Source organism: Schistocerca americana, chromosome 8, assembly GCF_021461395.2.
Source record: "Schistocerca americana isolate TAMUIC-IGC-003095 chromosome 8, iqSchAmer2.1, whole genome shotgun sequence".
In the NCBI taxonomy this organism is placed as follows: domain Eukaryota; kingdom Metazoa; phylum Arthropoda; class Insecta; order Orthoptera; family Acrididae; genus Schistocerca; species Schistocerca americana.
In genome coordinates, this window is record NC_060126.1 from 519487778 (window position 1) to 519507960 (window position 20183).

A 20183-nucleotide genomic window follows, 5' to 3' on the forward strand; every position below is an offset into this window, starting at 1 on the left:
GTGCTTAACTTCTAAAATTTTAGGTGCCGGACCGCAACTCTTCTAACCAACCCCCCCCCCCCCCCTCTCCCCTCCCCAGGCATAAAAATCAAATGTTTAGATTTTTGAAAATCTATAATAAAACCATTTTTAACAAAATTTCTGAAGTTCAGGTTTGCACAACATACGAGGGTTGGAACTTAAGTAGGGGCAACTATTTATTCACAACCGATACAAAAGAGTTACGCGTTTTCACCTGTTACTGTCCTTCAAAGTAGTCACCAGCGTTGTACAGAACCCGTTGCCAGCGATGTGGAATGCGTAGTATGCCGTTAGCAGAGCCTGTTCTGCTGATGGTGCGAATGGAGCGGTCTACTGCCTGGAACAGTTCTGAATCGAATGCCACGAAGTGGTTGCTTCATCTTCGGAATCAAATCAAAGTCAGAAGGACTTTGGTCCGGGAGTATGGTGGATGGTACAGTACTTCCCAGTCCCATCGACCGAACAGAGCAGCCACAGTTTGCGCTGTATGAGCCTGCGCATTGTCGTGCAAAATGGGTTGCGCAGAAAGTGTCGCCGCTTCTTTCGCAAAGCTGGTCGCAGGTGACGCTCCAAAAACCAACAGTAATACTGTGCATTGACGGTCTGCTGTGCAGGAACGTAATGCGTTAGGATAACGCCATCACAGTCGTAACGATAATCACCGTAACTTTAGACCTCTCCAGTCGCACCATCAACAGAACAGGCTCTGGTAACGTTATACTACGCCTTCCACATCGCTGGCAACGGTTCTATACAACTCTGGTGACCACTTTGAAGGACAGTAACAGGTGCAAACATGTAACCCTTTTGTATCGGTTGTGAATAAATAGTTGCCACTATTTAAGTTCCAACTCTGGTAATTTCTTACAATCACAAAAATAAAACTACAAGATTTAATAGAAACAACAGGTGCTACAGTCTGTCTCGGTAGAAATATCACTTTGCTCAGTGTTCCAAACTCGTACGAAGTATTTCAACAATGTACAGCGTACAGTTCATTGTTGACAGCCATCTACATTTGTCAGTGTGTCGACTGCGACTGAAACTGAAAAAAAAAAGACTTTCGTACTGTTACTAAACATTTTCATTTGAAGGGTTGGACTGCTACACAAATCAAAACAGAATTGGATGAAATTCGCGCGGACTCAGCATCGTCACTGAAGACCATTTACTTTTGGATTAATGAACTTAAACGTGATCGGGCAAGCCCCGAAGACTGAGTGTGCTCCGGCTGTCCAATTAAGGTCTCCGCAAAGGAAACCATTGACAAAATCCACAATATGGTAATGCAAGACCGCCGAATAAAAGTTCATGAGATTCTGAGACTGAAGGCATCTCAACTGAGCGAGTGCATGAATATCCCCAATGGAGAATTGGCTATGAGGAAGCTGTGTGCGAGCTGAGTGCCGCGATTGTTCTCAGTTGACCAAAAGCGCGCCAGGTTATGACTATTGATGAAACGTTTAACTATCATTACACAGCTAAGGAAAAAGGCAGTCTAAATAATGGACGAAGGTTGGTGAAAGTACAACGATGAAGGCAGACACCGTTTTGTCAGCTGGTAAGATGATGGTCACTGTTATTTGGGATTCCCACGGAATAATCCTCATAGAGTATTTGGGAAAAGGCAGAACTATGACTGGATCATACTATGCTTCATTTTTGGATCGTTTGAAACTTGAATTGGCTGAAAAACGACCAATGTTGGCACGCAAAAAGTGTCCTTACACCAGAATATTGCACTATCCCACACATCAGAGATGACAGGTCGAAAGTTCATGAAATAGTCTTTGAATAGGTCCCTCATCCACGCTGCTGACCAGGCTTAGCCCCAAGTGACTTCTTCCTTTTTCCTAACTTGAAACTTTGGCTTGCTGGGAAGTAATTTTCAGCAAATGAAGTGCTAGTTGCAGTCAACGAATCTGACAGAACTTATTTTTTTCGACAGGATGAAACAGCTGGAGGGTCGCTGGAGCAAGTGTATATCCCTCAAAGGAGACTATGCGAGAAGTAAGGTGAGTCGGGTGCGAAACAAACATTTTTCTTGTTTTTACCAGAGTTACCAAACCATCCTCGTGCACGTGTACTGCTTTAAATCTCTGGTGCCGACTTGTTCCAATGAAATAAAAAAAAAAAAAAATCCCTGGAAGGTACCGCAACGTCAGTAACGCCACCGCGGTGCGTCCCGGCCGAAATTAAACACTCCTGACTTCGCGTCGAGGGCAGCTGGACACTGACAACGGTAGGAGATAAATGAATATCTTTCGGCTACAGTAGTTTTTCATCGTTGCTGGCAGCGCCAATAAACTCGTCGTGTTATCGTGGACGAACAGTAGTTTGTAAGTTCCACATAAGGACTCCTCAACCGTGTCGAATTTGTTGTCAGCAGCATGTAAGGTATTATGGTTAACACATTAAATTGACAAAATTACCGAACGTTAGCTGGCGAAAGGATTTGCTGATCTGAAGGCTGAGGGTAAATACAATAAAACACTTAGTAAACACGAAAAACTATAATTAATATTACCAGTTACAGCTGTCAACAAATTTCTTTCACATTCAATTTTTTGGTAAAAATTCAAATGCGCAATTCTACTTTTTCTATATCGGCACTCGGTTTATGGACTTAAAATGTTCCAAAGTTTTATTTGGCATACGCATCAAATGATTATTGACTTGATTTTGCAAATCAATGAATAAATTAGTGATATGATGGAATTATAAAAAAAATACCAAGGAACTCATTCTTCGATACCTAACACCGCACAAGAGGCTGAAATACTGAACAGTTCGGTAAAAATCCGAAAACCCTGGCAATCCAGATGGTCATCCTGTAAATGGCGTCTTTTCCATGCTGGAATGTTTTCTACGGCCAGTCAGCCCGCAAACCAATCCACATGGACTAACCCTCAGCAACACAGCTTAAAAGTATGCTGTGTTAAACGAAACTTGTAATTTTTTTTTTAGAATTTCTTTCCGTTTTTGTGACTCTTAGTTTTCGCGATACTGTATTCTCCAAAAATTAGCCGAAGAGATCTGGAAATTAATATATTTAAAAATATAAACTCATTTAGTAAAATATTGTTTTGGGGGGGAATGTCATGACCCTCACGACCGCCCCCACCCTTTGGGCTGGTGACTGCGTTCACAGAGCTTCCTCCTGCTTCTACGTTCACCTTAAAGCGTCGGAAATTGTGAAAATTCGTACTACTGTCTCTCACTGATAGAATTTTGATCTGTCGTCAGAATCATGTTGATTAGAACTATAACCACACAGTCTTATCTAAATAGTTTAGAACAGTTTCAATGGCTATGTTTGGATCTTTACAGAACGTCCTGACGATACTCAACTGATGATGGTGTTGAGACAGCAACCAGCCACAAATTTATTTTTACTTCCTTTATTCGGAAGGTACCGTTACCGGTTTCGAATCAAAACGATTCATCGCCAGACGGCTTTCATGCATTACATGTGCTGCGTTTTTTACTGATTAGTTATCCTAAAATACAAATAATACATAATTATAAGCACGTCACAAAGATGGTTGGGCTACAGATTTGCAGTGACTCACGTGAAATGTCGGTTTGGAGTACCTGTTTCCATAGTTTTCGTCCAACAGACAACGTTTGTAGTTTTCGCCGCATTCACATCATTGCACACATAAACTTGCATAATTGAGCGCTTCAGATTAGTTACTGAATGTATTGAAATGAGGTGAAAATGCATGCAGTGACAAATCTGAGGCGCTCAATTATGCAAGTTTATGTGTGCAATGATGTGAATCCGGCGAAAACTACAAACGTTGCCTGCTGGACGAAAATTATGAAAACAAACACTCCAGACCGACATTTCACGTGAGTCCCATCCCAATGCAAATCTGTAACCCAACCATCTTTGTGACGTGCTCATAATGATGTATTATTTGTATTTTAGGATAACTAATCAGTAAAAAACGCAGCACATGTAATGCATGGAAGCCGTGTGACGATGAATCGTTTTGATTCGAAACCGGTAACGGTGCCTTCTGAATAAAGGAAGTAAAAATAAATTTGTGGCTGGTCGCTGTCTCAACACCATCAACATTTGTCTGCAAATAACAGCCACAGTCTCCAACCATCTCATCATATGACAAAATCGCATTAAGATACTCAACTGTTCCTGAGATATCATCTAGTCTTCCAGAGTTTTGTTGGTTAGACTGAAGTGCATCTTTTACATCAAATTTTCCACAGAAAAAACACTTGAATCAGTTTTGTGGATCATGTACTAACATCGCATCATGTTCAAACATTTTGCAGGTGATTTTGCAGATTGAACAGTACCCACCGTAAATTGTAAACAAATTTCAAAATACGTGGATTTTTTCTGTTTTCACTCGATCCAAGTTGCATAACCTTGTCTTGGTTACAGTATACTTAGCCAATACCAACTCGAAATAATATTTCCAGAATTATGCGATCATAAAGCCATCAGCTTCAGAATAACAACAAGCACCTTTCCAGCCCTTTATGTTGTTTTCTCTTAAAATGCAACAACGTTTATTTGCAGGAGATGGCATCCAACAGTGTCCGAAACACACCGGTAATAATTAGAATTATTACTTCTCTCCTAGACCTTATTCTGCACCGACATCTTCAAAACAGTCTGCCTGGGAGCGGAATGCACCGATCAGAACGTTTCTGTTACTCTTCAAATACGTCCTGGCACTCTCTGTTACAACATTTAATACCTCGCAAAAAAATTGGCTAACTCCGACGGCCACAAACAACAAGCTGTGAACACTGTTAACTCCAGAGATACTCGCAAAAGTATGCATAGAGTTTGATTACAGCTGCAGGTTTGTCATGTGTTCAGTCGACGATACAGTGAATGTTTGTGAAAGATAAATGAAAACTTCGATTCTAAACGTAATCCTAAAAACTACATCAAGGTTGTATATCCATACGTGTAAAATATATACCGTTGTAACACCGGAAGGTTATTTTGAAAATAAAATCTTTCTAGTCTTATACGCATATTAAAACTCGTCACAGGTTTCTAGTTTCAGTCATGTAGAAGATACTGTGTTCTGATACCGACGAATCTTTTTCAATCACTTTGCACTTTGCATCTCGCAATGAATCACTGATACGTTTCGTTTCTGTCTAACTCTCCGCGCCGCAGAAGTTTCATTTAGTATTTTATTCACGACAAGCAGCTGTATTCACAACCGTAAAGGCGTTGCTCTGGTTCATGCTCAACAAAAATCCTGATTCACTGGAAGACGGCGCTGTGTCGCAAGAGGTAGGAGTGATCTTGTTTTATAGTTGAGGCGTTGACATGGGAAGAGAGTAAGTTACAAAAAGCAAATTTAACAGAAGATGCAAAAAACGGTTTTGACACTACGAGGTACGAAGTTGTATTCACAAAATGAATACAGAATCTCCAAATTAAATTTTCGGATTCATTTACAGCAAGATGTCACATGCGTATAAGAAATAAGATCATGGTGTACAAAGGGTGCGGTAAAACACATGATTTTGATGTCAATGTAGTCCAGCATCGCCAGGTCTTTTCTTTGTTATCAGTATTGATGAGCCTTCGTCCAGCAGGCGGTAGAGAACGAACTGCAGAGATGTTCTTGACAGATTTACTCTTTTTCAAAATGGTGGCTCATCCCTCACAGTTCGGATCCAAGAAGCAGAGGTAGTCTTCACTAATGCTGTATGCAGCAATGTATCGCATACTGAGGTGAAACCAAAGAAGTCTTCCTCCGACACCTTTACAACATGGACGGTTGTACATTCTTGCTTCTCTAATCATATCAGCTATCATGAGTCACTGGTCGTGAAACTTCTTTCTCTTCTCTATTATGCCGAAAACTCAGTACTCAGTACGAATGCCCCGAAATTAGAAATTTAAAATCCACGTTATGAACCACACCGCTTACCACTGCATACATTAAACCCATTAAAATCATCCGATTTTTATTTTGCCCGGAGCAAATGCCACATCATACACAGTCACAGTCAGGGACAGATGTCTTCTGCTCAAAGCGGGATCGTCCATATTAGGCATTTTTCATTGTTGCATCTGCCCTTATATCTGGATTTACAAGTAGCCTGGGCCGAAGGAAATATAGAGATCGGTTAGGTCATAATAAGAAACAAGACTAGGTGTTAACACTGAATGTAATCAATTAACTTTCATAGCAGACGTAAAATATGACTGACCAGTTTGTATGTGAACACGTTTTGGAGCATTTCGTTGTGTTAACAACTCCTAGTAAAGTTACCGCCGAATCAATAACACAGTAATGAACGGTTGGTCACAGAGTAAAAGCTGGAAACTCGGTGGCTTGTTTACTTACTCCCGTATCTGTGTTACTACATATTATTACAAGTATAAATTTTAAGTCGTCTGTAAGAAAGCAACAGCTCTCAACTTTGACTGTCTGCAACTTCTATGCCACTGGCGACTTGTCTTACTACCTTGTCGATAAAAAAATCGGAAAAATGATTTTTTCTGACTTACTACGTTTTCTTTGTCAATGCCTCACTTGTATGAACAACCACCGTCCAGATCAGTTTTTTTTTAATTGCTATTACCGCTTTCGGTCGACCTAAGCCATTCACCAGCATTACGACGTAGATGGTATCAGAGAACCAGCGGGAACTTGGTGCATGTTATTGCTATGCGTGTGTCCCACTAGTAAAGGGAAACCTGCTAATGGTTTGCACAATTTCTACAATTACAGATCCGGCTTGCAGGCAGCGCCGTCTTCAAGTTTCATTGTTAGTTCTCAGCCCCGTGTTACCACGTCGAATTAGTTCGCGCCTGCAGGTAGGTAACCCGGCGAACAGGTTTTCAAGGCGGGTTGTTGTGCCATATTCCCGGACAATTCGTGTCATAAAGAAGCGGAAAAATGCGCCTATCGGAGCATGCTCCTGTTTGAAAGATTATGGCTGAAGAGTGAGATACCAGCTGCCTCATTCTGCCTTCTTCAGCACCTATAAACAAAAATTTCCAAAATTGTTGTCATGCGAGTTTATTCGCGCTCTTGCCAACATGCAGCTCACCTCTCCCTCCCGCAAGAGCCCCTAACCGTAACTCGCTCACACCCACCGGTCCGTCGCCGTGAGTCGCTCGTACCCATCCACTCCCACTTGCCCCTTCTCACTCACTCGTTCAGCCCAACCCTTTGCCATTATCTCTTTGCGTCTCTCTAACTGTCACTGTGTCTCGTGCCTCACAGTCACAGTCTCCTCCGTTCTGCCCCACTACTACCGTCTGCTCTCACTGTCACTGACTCCTTCTTGCTCTCTCTTACTCCTACTATCTCATTCATGCCTTCCCACTGCTGCTGTCACTATCTCTCTTTCTCTCGTTGTCACTATCATAGACTCCGTCTGTCACTGTCACTGGCTCTCACCCAATTCCACTTTCTCCGTCTCTCGATTCCTCTCCCACTGGCACCGCCTGCTTCACTCTGTTCCTAGCACTGTTCTGTCACTGTCAACCACGTTTCACTGTCTCTGTGTCTCTCTCTTTCTCTCAAACTGCCATTGTTTCCTTCGCTTTTTCTGTATCACAACCACTGTCCACTATCTGCCAGTATTTATTACTTTTCCGTTTCTTTCCCACTGCCACTGTGTCCTTCTCTCTCAGCGTAAAAAAGCGCAAATATGTTCGCATACCAAATTTTTGGGAAAAATTTTAAAGGTGCTCAAGAAGATAGAATGGGACAGCTGGTATCCCGCTTTTCAGTCAGAGTCTTAAACAGTGACGTACTCGCCTTTTTTGTTCGGATAAGAGCATATTTCAGTTGCTTCTCTTCTTTTCCCTGCCACAGCGTCACATGTCACTTATATGAAAAGAAATTTATGGCTCAGTATAGCTTACTTATGTGAAATTGAAATAACACGAAACTAATTTTACAACTTAGACCGGATTTTATGTACACAAAAATTTTGCTGGTGCTAAAATACTAAAAACATGGGGTCCCCACAACCCTTCGGATGATAATGGGGACACTTTACATTATATTTCTATGTGCTACGTCACTTCATAAATTACGTTTTCGCCTCACACCGGACTTTTTATGCGTATTGTATGCGTACAGGCAGGGTAACTTTGAACCTTTGTGTCTCACAAACGGTTAAAGATATCAATAAAATTTTCAAGATTGTTCGAGATCGGTCTCTCAGGAATATATCGTAAAAATTTCAGCCACTTGCTGTGCATGGCCGTCTAGGAAACCGTGGCTCGGTTTTGATACGAAAAGATGCAGTAAACGCTTTTTCGGGGTTTTCTAAGGAACCGACCGTGAACCAATGGTGCCTCCATAAGCAACTTATGGCCTATCGTAGACCACATCGAATGCAAAAAGAATCAAACCGTTTGCTCCATTTGCCTAAGCAGGAGGAAGGGTGCAATTTCACACTTTGGCCATGTACTGTAGGATAGGGACCGTAAGACGATCCTTCTGTTGGCTATACAAATGGTTCCTAACCTATGCGGAGCACTTCACTCTACCTTTCTGTCGCCAGCAGAACACATGGTATGAGCCCCGGAAGACTTCTGTTTTTATGTGAAGAGTTTCGGAACAAGACGAGCAGTGCCTGGTGTCGCAAGTATTGACGTCTGCTGCGTCACAAACGGTGCCCATATTTGGCACCTGTAAGTCAGTTACAAACTTGGAGCTGTACCCAATCTTTTGATGTGTTTATGTTTTCTAGATGTCTCTCAGTTTTTGCAGAGTCGTCTTCTGAAACTCCGAAGACACTTATGAATAACCTAGCATGTCCAGACCCTCCGCACACTGGAACACGAAAGTGTGACCCGAAAAAAATTGGCTACTTTCACCTTCACTTCCAAAGTACATGAATGGACCTTAGCTACCACCGGCGTCAGCTAGCGTTTGTCGTTACAACACTCGAAGTGAAAATGTCGTATTTCGGCCGAAACCGTTAATTACAATTTTTTAAAATGTGATGTACAAGTCTTTTGTTCGATAAATTCTGGTGCAGTTATGCACATCACATTTGGACTTACGTGAAAAGTTTGAAGTGAACTGAACATTTTGGCAATCGTAATGCATTCCTTCGCTTTCCTTGTGGCGTGGAAGCTGGCCATATATCAAGAAAGTAATTTAGACTGCTTCGCGTCACGAACGTAGCGTGCAAAATCAGCGACTGAAGGTGAACTGACATTAGAAAACGTAACCCCGGCTATCTATTAAGAACGGATCTACGAGAAACTGCCTCCGGCTGTGAAGTTTTTGCCAGGAATGTGTATTCGACTAAAAATATTCCGCGGGAATAAATATTTTTCCTCCACGAACATCGCCTGCTGCAGGGGAGAGGGCAGACCACGATGAAAGTAAAATGTTGTTGTGTTCCCTAGTTAGAAATTGATGCTAAAAATCTGAGTATGATCACCAAAATTAATTTTTCTCCGTATAACATGTGAAGCTTCCAACCTTTAACCAAGAAAACGCCCGAAGACGGAGAGTATAGGAAATATTGACAACATTATATACAACACAAATGAGCTATATTCTGTAACTGCCTAAGACTTCCACGACCAGTTTTACTTTGATTAAAATCCAGTTGGGCATTAGGCCGCATCATTATATAACAACTAGTATTCCATCACGACGCTGACTGATTCCCTAAAGGAATTTATACAAGTTATATTTCGTTAAAACAACACTTTTCTGTGAGTTTACAAATTTCTATCAGTATTGATAGAGAGCAACCGTGGAAAGTCCGAATTAAATTTGATTATGTTATGGAATGAGAGGGCTTGCTACAGAAAATTATTAACAGAGTCGTTACATTGTTTTTAGTCGCCATTCCGTTGTTACGGATTCGTAAATTCAGTGGGCCTCGTGTCCCTCAGTATAACTACTTGTTCGATGATTTTCATTTAGCAGTCCCATTTGAAGGGCGACGACGTACTGAAAAGTAATACCTTCGAATTTTTTATTCTGTTCTCAATATCGATAGAGATATTACTCGGTCGACTTTTCTCCTTCGCTGATGCAACTTGCAATCTTCTGCCGCTAGAGGCCTCCAAATTGTAGCGTTTAACACGGCCGTATGCTACGTAATAACGCCCGTATGTGTGAAACAGCGTGCTGTAATCGAATGAGAAATTGTAGAAAAGTTCGTCCACACGTTGAGCACCCTGTCCTTCAGCATGACAATGCCGGACCACTCGCCAACCTTGCGCCACCTGCAACAGTGCGGACGCCTTGGCTTGGCTGTCATCCACCATCCCCCGTACAGTCCCGACTTGGCACCATCCGATTTTCGCATTTTCCAAAAAATTGAAGAACACCTTCGAGCATTTCAGTTTGATAGTGATGAAGCGCTGCAAGCAGAGGTGAGTTTGCGACTCCATCAACAAAGTCAGACATTCTACAGTGACGGTATCAAGCAACTGGTCTCTCGTTGGGAGAAATGTGATCTTCGCCAGGGTGACCAAACTGAGAAATAAATATGTAGACATGAAGAATAAGGATGTAGAATATTAATAAAGTTTGTTTCATTCAAAAAGCTTCAAGCGTTTTCACATAAAAAATGCGGAGGCATTACTTTTTACCAAGCCCTCATAATAGCCTACTTTCCTGTGTCAAAAATATGGTTCGGATTGTTGTTATCTTGAACGATTTCAACATCTAGATAGGATTTTCGGTCAATATTGTGACAAAATATCTGACACTGCTATGTAATTAAAGCTTAAATATAATAAAATTTTGCCGGCCGCGGTGGCCGAGCGATTCTAGGCGCTTCAGTCAGGAACCGCGCGAGTGCTACGGTCGCAGGTTCGAATCCTGCCTCGGGCATGGATGTGTGTGATGTTCTTAGGTTAGTTAGGTTTAAGTAGTTCTAAGTTCTAGGGGACTGATGACCTCAGATGTTAAGTCTCATAGTGCTCAGAGCCATTTTTTTATAATAAAATTTTAAGATTTGGTCACGTGATCGAAAACGTTCCATTATCGTCTGAAGTTCTGGTGATGTCTGAAGCTAGGAGTATTACGAAGCTACACCTGTGTTATAGAAGTGTTAACCAAAGCTGCTTGCGTTGTTTCGAACTTTTCTGCAAAGAGTTGAGTTATTTAGTGATAGAAAAAATATTTACAACTTCTAAGTAAAGGAATTTTGTGACGACTGATAGTTTAAATCTTCCAAAAGTCAAATACCCTTTGGTCATTTATGCCAAGTAGGGAGTGTTCCGGTAGGGCGTGAGGCAGAAATTTATCTAATAACGGATTTTCAGAGTTATATAATGCAGTAGCATTTTAGCGAAATAAACTGTTTACCAGGGAAAATGAAAGAACATCAAGTAAGAATCAGACGAGCACGACATGAGTTCAACGTATGACTATCGTTAATGTAAATAATGGATTAAAAAGGCATGAGTGAAAGAACGAAGACGAGGGCTGGACGTCCTGTAGACGACGTAGTCACAGAGGTGGAAGGAAGGCTCGACACGCATAGTATAGACATTTTTGACTTACGTGCTTCAGGAAATCTTGTAAAGCTTAAACGAGGATGTATGGCCGGGAGGGAGATTTCAGCCGTAATCGTTCCGGAGACCAGTAGTTGCTTTAACCACTGTATTTTACCGATTGAAAGCACCTTGGTAATGACATAAAACGATCATTCAGTGACGACTGAGTGACCGTAGTGAAAGTCGCTAACGCACACCTGTTCGGTGGTGGTAGACTTCGAGGTAGCATGTTCGAACCCTGGTGGTGTACGAAATTTTTTTGCGGTTACTTGGCTGGCAAGTGGAAGAGATATGTTGGTCTACAGTTCGTGGTCATTAAGCTATGAGCCTCACACAGTCTTGGATTAAACTCCTAAAATCTGCTCAGTGACTCGTGGAGGGTGGGGGGGGGGGGGGGGGGGGGCGGGCGGGGGGGGGGGGGGGGCGGGTGACGCTTCTGATGGCCTCCTGTGCGCAAACCGGAACGAGTAGTCCCGTGTATGCCGGCACTGGGCTGGGCCACACCTCCCCTTTTTCTGTCATCGTCGCCATCAATATACACATTAGATTTGCCCAAGAAATTCACAGTGCCGTAGACACTGGCGAGCAGATTGATGCCGTATTCCTGGACTTCAGGAAGGCATTTGATACGGTTCCGCACTTACGTTTAGTGAAAAAAATACGAGCTTACGGAATATCGGACCAGGTTTGTGATTGGATTCAGGATTTCCTAGAAGAAAGAACACAACATGTCATTCTTAACGGTTCAAAATCTGCAGATGTAGAGGTAATTTCGGGAGTACCGCAGGGAAGCGTGATAGGACCTTTATTGTTTACAATATACATAAATGACTTAGTTGACAACATCGGTAGCTCTGTGAGGCTATTTGCAGATGACACGGTTGTCTACAAGAAAGTAGCAACATCAGAAGACTCGTACGTACTCCAGGAGGACCTGCAGAGGATTAATGCATGGTGCGACAGCTGGCAGCTTTCCCTAAACGTAGATAAATGTAATATAATGCGCATACATAGGGGCAGAAATCCATTCCAGTACGATTATGCCATAGGTGGTAAATCATTGGAAGCGGTAACGACCGTAAAATACTTAGGAGTTACTATCCGGAGCGATCTGAAGTGGAATGATCACATAAAACAAATAGTGGGAAAAGCAGGCGCCAGGTTGAGATTCATAGGAAGAATTCTAAGAAAATGTGACTCATCGACGAAAGAAGTAGCTTACAAAACGCTTGTTCGTCCGATTCTTGAGTATTGCTCATCAGTATGGGACCCTTACCAGGTTGGATTAATAGAAGAGATAGACATGATCCAGCGAAAAGCAGCGCGATTCGTCATGGGGACATTTAGTCAGCGCGAGAGCGTTACGGAGATGCTGAACAAGCTCCAGTGGCGGACACTTCAAGAAAGGCGTTACGCAATACGGAGAGGTTTATTATCGAAATTACGAGAGAGCACATTCCGGGAAGAGATGGGCAACATATTACTACCGCCCACATATATCTCGCGTAATGATCACAACGAAAAGATCCGAGAAATTAGAGCAAATACGGAGACTTACAAGCAGTCGTTCTTCCCACGCACAATTCGTGAATGGAACAGGGAAGGGGGGATCAGATAGTGGTACAATAAGTACCCTCCGCCACACACCGTAAGGTGGCTCGCGGAGTATAGATGTAGATGTAGATGTAGATGTAGATTTGTACTCATCTCGGTCACACACATACGACAGGTATACGACTCTCAAATCGCGGAGAAATGGCGCCATTGAGTGCAAGGAAAGAAAGGAGACCTCCCAATGAGAATGCTCCAGCTACCACTCAGGGTCCCACAGTCAACAACACCAAATGAGTTTATTTCAAAACCAGACCCTTCACGCCACAGTTGTTTCGTAACAGTCACTTTTAAATCAGAGACAGAAGTGTTTTGGAGCCGCCACACCAGGCTTACATCGTCACACACGGATCTTGTGCTGACACTTCAAAAATTGTCCTTGCACTTTACTACTGCCCTGAAGCTGCTTTCGTGGCAAACGTCCCGCACTTGGTCTGTTACGCAACGCAGCGATTTATACTGCCGCCGCAGCCTTTATCATGGGGCGCTGTTCCAGTAAACAGCAGAACAATCCGAGCAGACGCTCCGTAAACGCCGCGGCAGGACTATTTTAACAGCGGCACGCAACATTCTGCCCACGTGAGGGCGCCCTCTAACGCAGATCGTTCCCTCCCAACAACCAAGGAGCTCACCTGAGTGATAACATGGGGACAACGTCAGGCGTGGATCCAGGGTCTGTTTCTGGGGGGAGGGGGGATGGTGGCACACTTTGGTACACGCCCCTACTGCTATCTCACCCCAAACACACTGTTGTTGTTGTGGTCTTCAGTCCTGACACTGGTTTGATGCAGCTCTCCATGCTACTCTATCCTGTGCAAGTTTCTTCATCTCCCAGTACCTACTGCAACCTACACCCTTCTGAATCTGCTTGGTGTATTCATCTCTTGGTCTCCCTCTACGATTTTTACCCTCCACGCTGCCTTCCAATGCTAAATTTGTGATCCCTTGATGCCTCAAAACATGTCCTACCAACCGATCCCTTCTTCTAGTCCAGTTGTGCCACAAACTCCTTTTCTCCCCAATTCTATTCAATACCTCCTCATTAGTTACGTGATCTACCCACCTTATCTTCAGCATTCTTCTGTAGCACCACATTTCGAAAGCTTCTATTCTCTTCTTGTCCAAACTAGTTATCGTCCATGTTTCACTTCCATACAAGGCTACACTCCATACAAATACTTTCAGAAAAGACTTCCTGACACTTAAACCTGTACTCGATGTTAACAAATTAAATTTCTCTTCTTCAGAAACGCTTTCCTTGCCATTGCCAGTCTACATTTTATGTCCTACTTCGACCATCATCAGTTACTTTGCTCCCCAAATAGCAAAATTCCTTTACTATTTCAAGTGTCTTATTTCCTGACCTAATTCTCTCAGCATCACCCGACTTAATTCGACTACATTCTATTATCCTCGTTTTGCTTTTGTTGATGTTCATCTTATATCCGCCTTTCAAGACACTGTCCATTCCGTTCAACTGCTCTTCCAAGTCCTTTGCTGTCTCTGACAGAATTACAATGTCATCGGCGAACCTCAAAGTTTTTATTTCTCCTCCATGGATTTTAATACCTACTCCGAGTTTTTCTTTTGTTTCCTTCACTGCTTGCTCAATATACAGATTGAATAACATCGGGGAGAGGCTACAACCGTGTCTCACTCCCTTCCCAACCACTGCTTCCCTTTCATGGCCCTCGACTCTTTATAACTGCCATCTGGTTTCTGTACAAATTGTAAATAGCCTTTCGGTCTCTGTATTTTACCCCTGCCACCTTCAGAATTTGAAAGAGAGTATTCCAGTCAACACTGTCAAAAGCTTTCTCTAAGTCTACAAATGCTAGAAACGCAGGATTGCCCTTTCTTAATCTAGCTTCTAAAATAAGTCGTAGAGTCAGTATTGCCTCACGTGTTCCCATATTTCTACGGAATCCAAACTGATCTTCCCCAAGATCGGCCTGCTACAAGTTTTTCCATTCGTCTGTAGAGAATTCGCGTTAGTATTTTGCAGCCGTGACTTATTAAACTGATAGGTCGGTAATTTTCACATCTGTCAACACCTGCTTTCTTTGGGATTGAAATTATTATATTCTTCTTGAAGTCTGTGGGTATTTCGCCTGTCTCATACATTTTGCTGACCAGATGGTAGAGTTTTGTCAGGACTGGCTCTCCCAAGATCGTCAGTGGTTCCAATGGAATGTTGTCTACTCCCGGGGCCTTGTTTCGACTCAGGTCTTTCAGTGCTCTGTCAAACTCTTCACGCAGTATCATATCTCCAATTTCATCTTCATCTACATCCTCTTCCATTTCCATAATATTGTCCTCAAGTACATCGGCCTTGTATAGACCCTCTATATACTCCTTCCACTTCTCTGCTTTCCCTTCTTTGCCTAGAACTGTGTTTTCATGTGAGCTGTTGATATTCATAGAAGTGGTTCTCTTTGCTCCAAAGGTCTCTTTAATTTTCCTGTAGGCAGTATTTATCTTATCCCTAGTGAGATAAGCCTCTACATCCTTACATTTGTCCTCTAGCCATCCCTGCTTAGCCATTTTGCACTTCCCGGCGATCTCATTTTTGAGACGTTTGTATTCCTTTTTGCCTGCTTCATTTACTGCATTTTTATTTTCTCCTTTCATCAATTAAATTCAATATTTCTTCTGTTACCCAAGGATTTCTACTAGCCCTCGTCTTTTTACCTATCTAATCGAAAACATCCAGACATCTCAATGTAATGTGGAGTTGACCTCTAGACGTCACCCGAGGCAGACCTGTCAGTATAAAAGGAGGTGGGGACTATTGTATTGTCAGTAGAGAACCAGGTGACTGCCGAATGGATGGGTCAAGAGACCCCTGCGACTTCGAACGCGGACCAGTCAATGGATGCCACACGAGCGATAGGTCCATCAGGGACAATTCAACGCTTGTAAAGCTGCCCAAATCGACTGTCGGTGACGTGACTGTGAAGTGGAAACACGAAGGAACAACCAGAGCTAAACCAACCAGGACACGGCAGGTCTCACGTACTGACTGACAGCATGCGTCAAACATTGCGGAATGTGGGTGTAAAAAACTGGATGAAATCAGCGGAAGGAAGAGCTCGCGAATTCCAAACTGCTACCTGCTCTTCAACTAGCAAAACTGTGGTGAGTGGGGTACAGTGATGGAGCAGCTCCTCGTAAGCCACACATCTCAGCAGTCAGTGTTAAACGACGCCTGAGATGGTGTACAGGGCGAGGCCGCTGGATGCTACACGACTGCAAATGAGTGACTTTTAGTGGTGAATCACGCTATGCTGTGTGACATCCGATGGAAGTGTTTGGGTTTGGCCAATTCCTGGAGAACGTTACTTACCCTCGTGTGTAGTGCCAACAGGGAAGTACCATGGAGACAGTGTTACGGTAGGGGGGTGTTTTCTGCTATTAGGATACAGTCCCCGTACTGCGTTTCAACAAATGCTAAATGTGGAAAGGTGCACTATGTGATGAAAACTATCCGGACACCCCCAAAACCATACGTTTTTCGTATTAGATGCATTGTGCTGCCACCTACTGCCTGGAACTCCATATCAGCGACCTCAGTAGTCATTAGGCATCGAGAGAGAGAGAGAGAGAGAGAGAGAGAGCAGAATGGGGTGCTCCGCGGAACTCAGGGACTGCGAACGTGGTCGGGTGATTGGGTGTCACTTGTGTCATACGTCGGTACACGAAATTTCCACACTCCTAAGCATCCGTAGGTCCACGGTTTCCGTTGAGATAGTGAAGTGGAAACGCGAAGGGACACGTACGGCACAAAAGCGTACAGGCCGACCTCGTCTGTTGACTGACAGAGACCGCCGACAGTCGAAGAGGGCCGTAATGCGTAATAGGCAGACATCCATCCAGACCATCACGCAGGAATTCCAAACTGCGTCAGGATCCACTGCAAGTACTATGGCAGTTAGGCGGGAAGTCAGAAAACTTGGATTTCATGGTCGAGCGGCTGCTCATAAGCCACACATTACGCCGATAAATGCCAAACGAATGGTGTAAGGAGCGTAAACATTGGACGACTGAATAGTGGGCGGTGCTGTTATGGTGTGGCCGTGTTTTTGATAGAGGGGGCTTGCACCCCTTGTTGTTTTGCGTGGCACTATCACAGCACAGACTTGCATTGATATTTTAAGTACCTTCTCGCTTCCCACTGTTGAAGATCAATTCGGGGGTGGCGATTGCATCTTTCAACACGATCGAGCACCTATTCATAACGGACGGCCTGTGGCGGAGTGGTTACACGACAATAACATCCCTGTAATGGACTCGCCTACACACAGTCCTGACCTGAATCCTATGGAGCACCTTTGGTATGTTTTTGGAACGCCGACTTCGTGCCAGGCCTCACCGACCGACATCGATACCTCTCCTCAGTGCAGCCTTCCGTGAAGAATGGGTTGCCATTCCCCAAGAAACCTTCCAGCACCTGACTGAATGTATGCCTGCGAGAGTGGAAGCTATCATCAAGGCTGAGGATGGTCCAACACCATATTGAATTCCAGCATTACCGATGGAGCGCGGCACGAACTTGTAAGTCATTTTCAGCTAGGTGTCCGGATACTTTTGATCACATAGTGTAGCTTTCAGAATAAGGCCTAAGAAGCTCCATTCCAGTGAAACACACCACTAAAAAGCACTTGTGCGACACTTTCTGAATTACATTTGCCACGCTCCTGTTGTCTTCCGTCCAAAGACTGCTCTGACGCTGCCCTCCACGCTAGTGTATCCTGAGCAAGCGCCTTCACGCCCGCACAGCTACTGCATCCCACGTCCACTTGAATTTGCTCTCCGTATTCATCTCTTGGTCTCCCTCTACAATTTTTACCTCCCTCAATTCCTTCCTGTACTAAATTGCTGATTTCTTACTGTCTCATAATGTGCCCTATGAAACCATTCCTTCTTTTAGTCATGTTATGCCGCAAATTTTCTCCCCAGTTCTGTGCACTACCTCTTCATTAGTCACACGGTCTACCCATCTAGTCCTCAACATTCTTCTGTAGCAACGTATTTCGAAAATTTCAGCCTCTTCTTATCCGAAATGCTTATCGTCCCCGTTTCACTTCCGCACATGGCTTTACTCCAGACAAATACCTCCAGAACAGACTTCCTGATAAATACAAATTCTAAGAGAAAAGAAAAAAGACGACGCACCACGAAGGAATTACCTAAAACGAACGGAAATCGGTAGATTACCCGAAACGAACGGAAAATGGTAGATGTGATGTACGTGTACAAAAAAAACTAATTATTACAATTTCAGAAAGATTGGATGATTTATTGAAACAGTTATTCGGTTGGCATTGACTGATAGAATTGTTGGATGTTCTGCGTATTCTCCCGCCGCTGAGTAACTGAGTAACAAAACCCAATATTTCCAGAATGAGATTTTCACTCTGCAGCGGAGTGTGCGCTGATGTGAGACTTCCTGGCAGATGAAAACTGTGTGCCAGACCGAGACTCGAACTCGGGACATTTGCCTTTCGCGGGCAAGTGCTCTACCAACTGAGCTACCCAAGCACGACTCACGCCCCGTCCTTCACAGCTTTACTTCTGCCAGTACCTCGTCTCCTACCTTCCAAACTTTACAGAAGCTCTCCTGCGAACTGACCGTGTATTTTCTGATAAATAGCATGTATGACATGTGAAGTTGTCAGAATGTTTTCCCACCGTGAAGATGATCAATGATCGAAATCCGCTGTGAATAAATATACTGTAAGACAGCACGTTCTGCCGGCCGCGGTGGTCTCGCGGTTCTAGGCGCGCAGTCCGGAACCGCGCGACTGCTACGGTCGCAGGATCGAATCCTGCCTCGGGCATGGATGTGTGTGATGTCCTTAGGTTAGTTAGGTTTAACTAGTTCTAAGTTCTAGGGGACTGATGACCTAAGATGTTAAGTCCCGTAGTGCTCAGAGCCATTTGAACCATTTGAACAGCACGTTCTGTACTACGCAGTTCTTCAAGTATATCGATGCTGTAGACAGCCGCCTGAAAAAAGTTTTTGTTCCAGAAGCCATTAACTAGGCCTGATATGACAGCACCCCCACTACACAGTTTGGCTCTAGGCGTCGGCCATACAAAAGTAACAACTGCAAAATGTACTGTTAAATGATAGTTGAAAGTAGACTAGAAAGTAACAGAAGTGTTTGAAATATAATATTTCAGAAGAAGGCCAAAGATTAATTGGGTAGATCTGATGACCATTGAAGAAGTACCGAACGAAACCGGACAGAGTTTGATTATAAGAAGGAGTAGGTTGATAGCACACGTCCTGAGGATTCAGCGGAAAGTTGGTTTGGTAACGGAGTGAAGTGTGAGGGTAAAAATGGTAGACGTAGACCTACAATTGTAAATAGTCTGCAGGTTCAACTGGATGCAGCTAGCAGTAGATATGCAGGATTGTGTAAAGTGGAGAGCTGCGTTAAATCAGTATTTAGACTGAAGACTACAGCATCAACATCAATATAATCGAGAGCTATTCCGGTTGCCAGTCATCTAGTTTTTAACGGTAGGAAAATCAACACATTTCAGTTTTTTAAAAGAAACAAGTAATCTGATGGTGAGCCGTAATTAAAAAGGTTCTCCTTGAACAGTGTCAAAAGGGTCAGTACTTCCTCATCACGTGACCGATAACAAGCAATGTTCAACAACGTACCTGGGCTGTGTCCTGCTGCTGATGTGCGTAAGTCAGACGCCTGCCTCAAACTGCGTCATTCGGACCTCGTACGAGGCTCTAATACAGACGTTCTGTTACATCACAGCCCCTGGTGTTTCGTAAGGTCAGCCCCTCCTGCTCCAAACCAGGCGACTCCGCTGTTTTTCTGGCGCCACGGTCTTATCTCGCGAAGCGGCAGCGAACCTAAGACGACCGTACGAGCTTCAAGTCTTCTGTTCGTCTCTCAGTAAACACCGTCCTTCACTGGTAGCGGACAGCTGTACACACCGTGAGGCCGTGCTGTGTCAAGAACACTATTTATATAATCAGTGCAAGTTAAGACTGCTGCAATCCGCTATTTCGAATAGTGGCATC

General features: G+C 43.6%; 1 protein-coding gene across 1 annotated transcript in view; it reads right to left on the minus strand.

Moving 5' to 3' along the window:
• Nucleotides 1-19959, minus strand: part of LOC124545176 (fructose-bisphosphate aldolase-like) — a 60540-nt gene extending 40581 nt beyond the window's left edge. The window contains exon 1 of the mRNA XM_047124015.1: nucleotides 19809-19959. The gene's annotated coding sequence lies outside the window, so the exon portion shown is untranslated. The remainder of the gene's footprint in view (nucleotides 1-19808) is intronic.
• Between the last annotated feature and the right edge of the window lie 224 nt (nucleotides 19960-20183).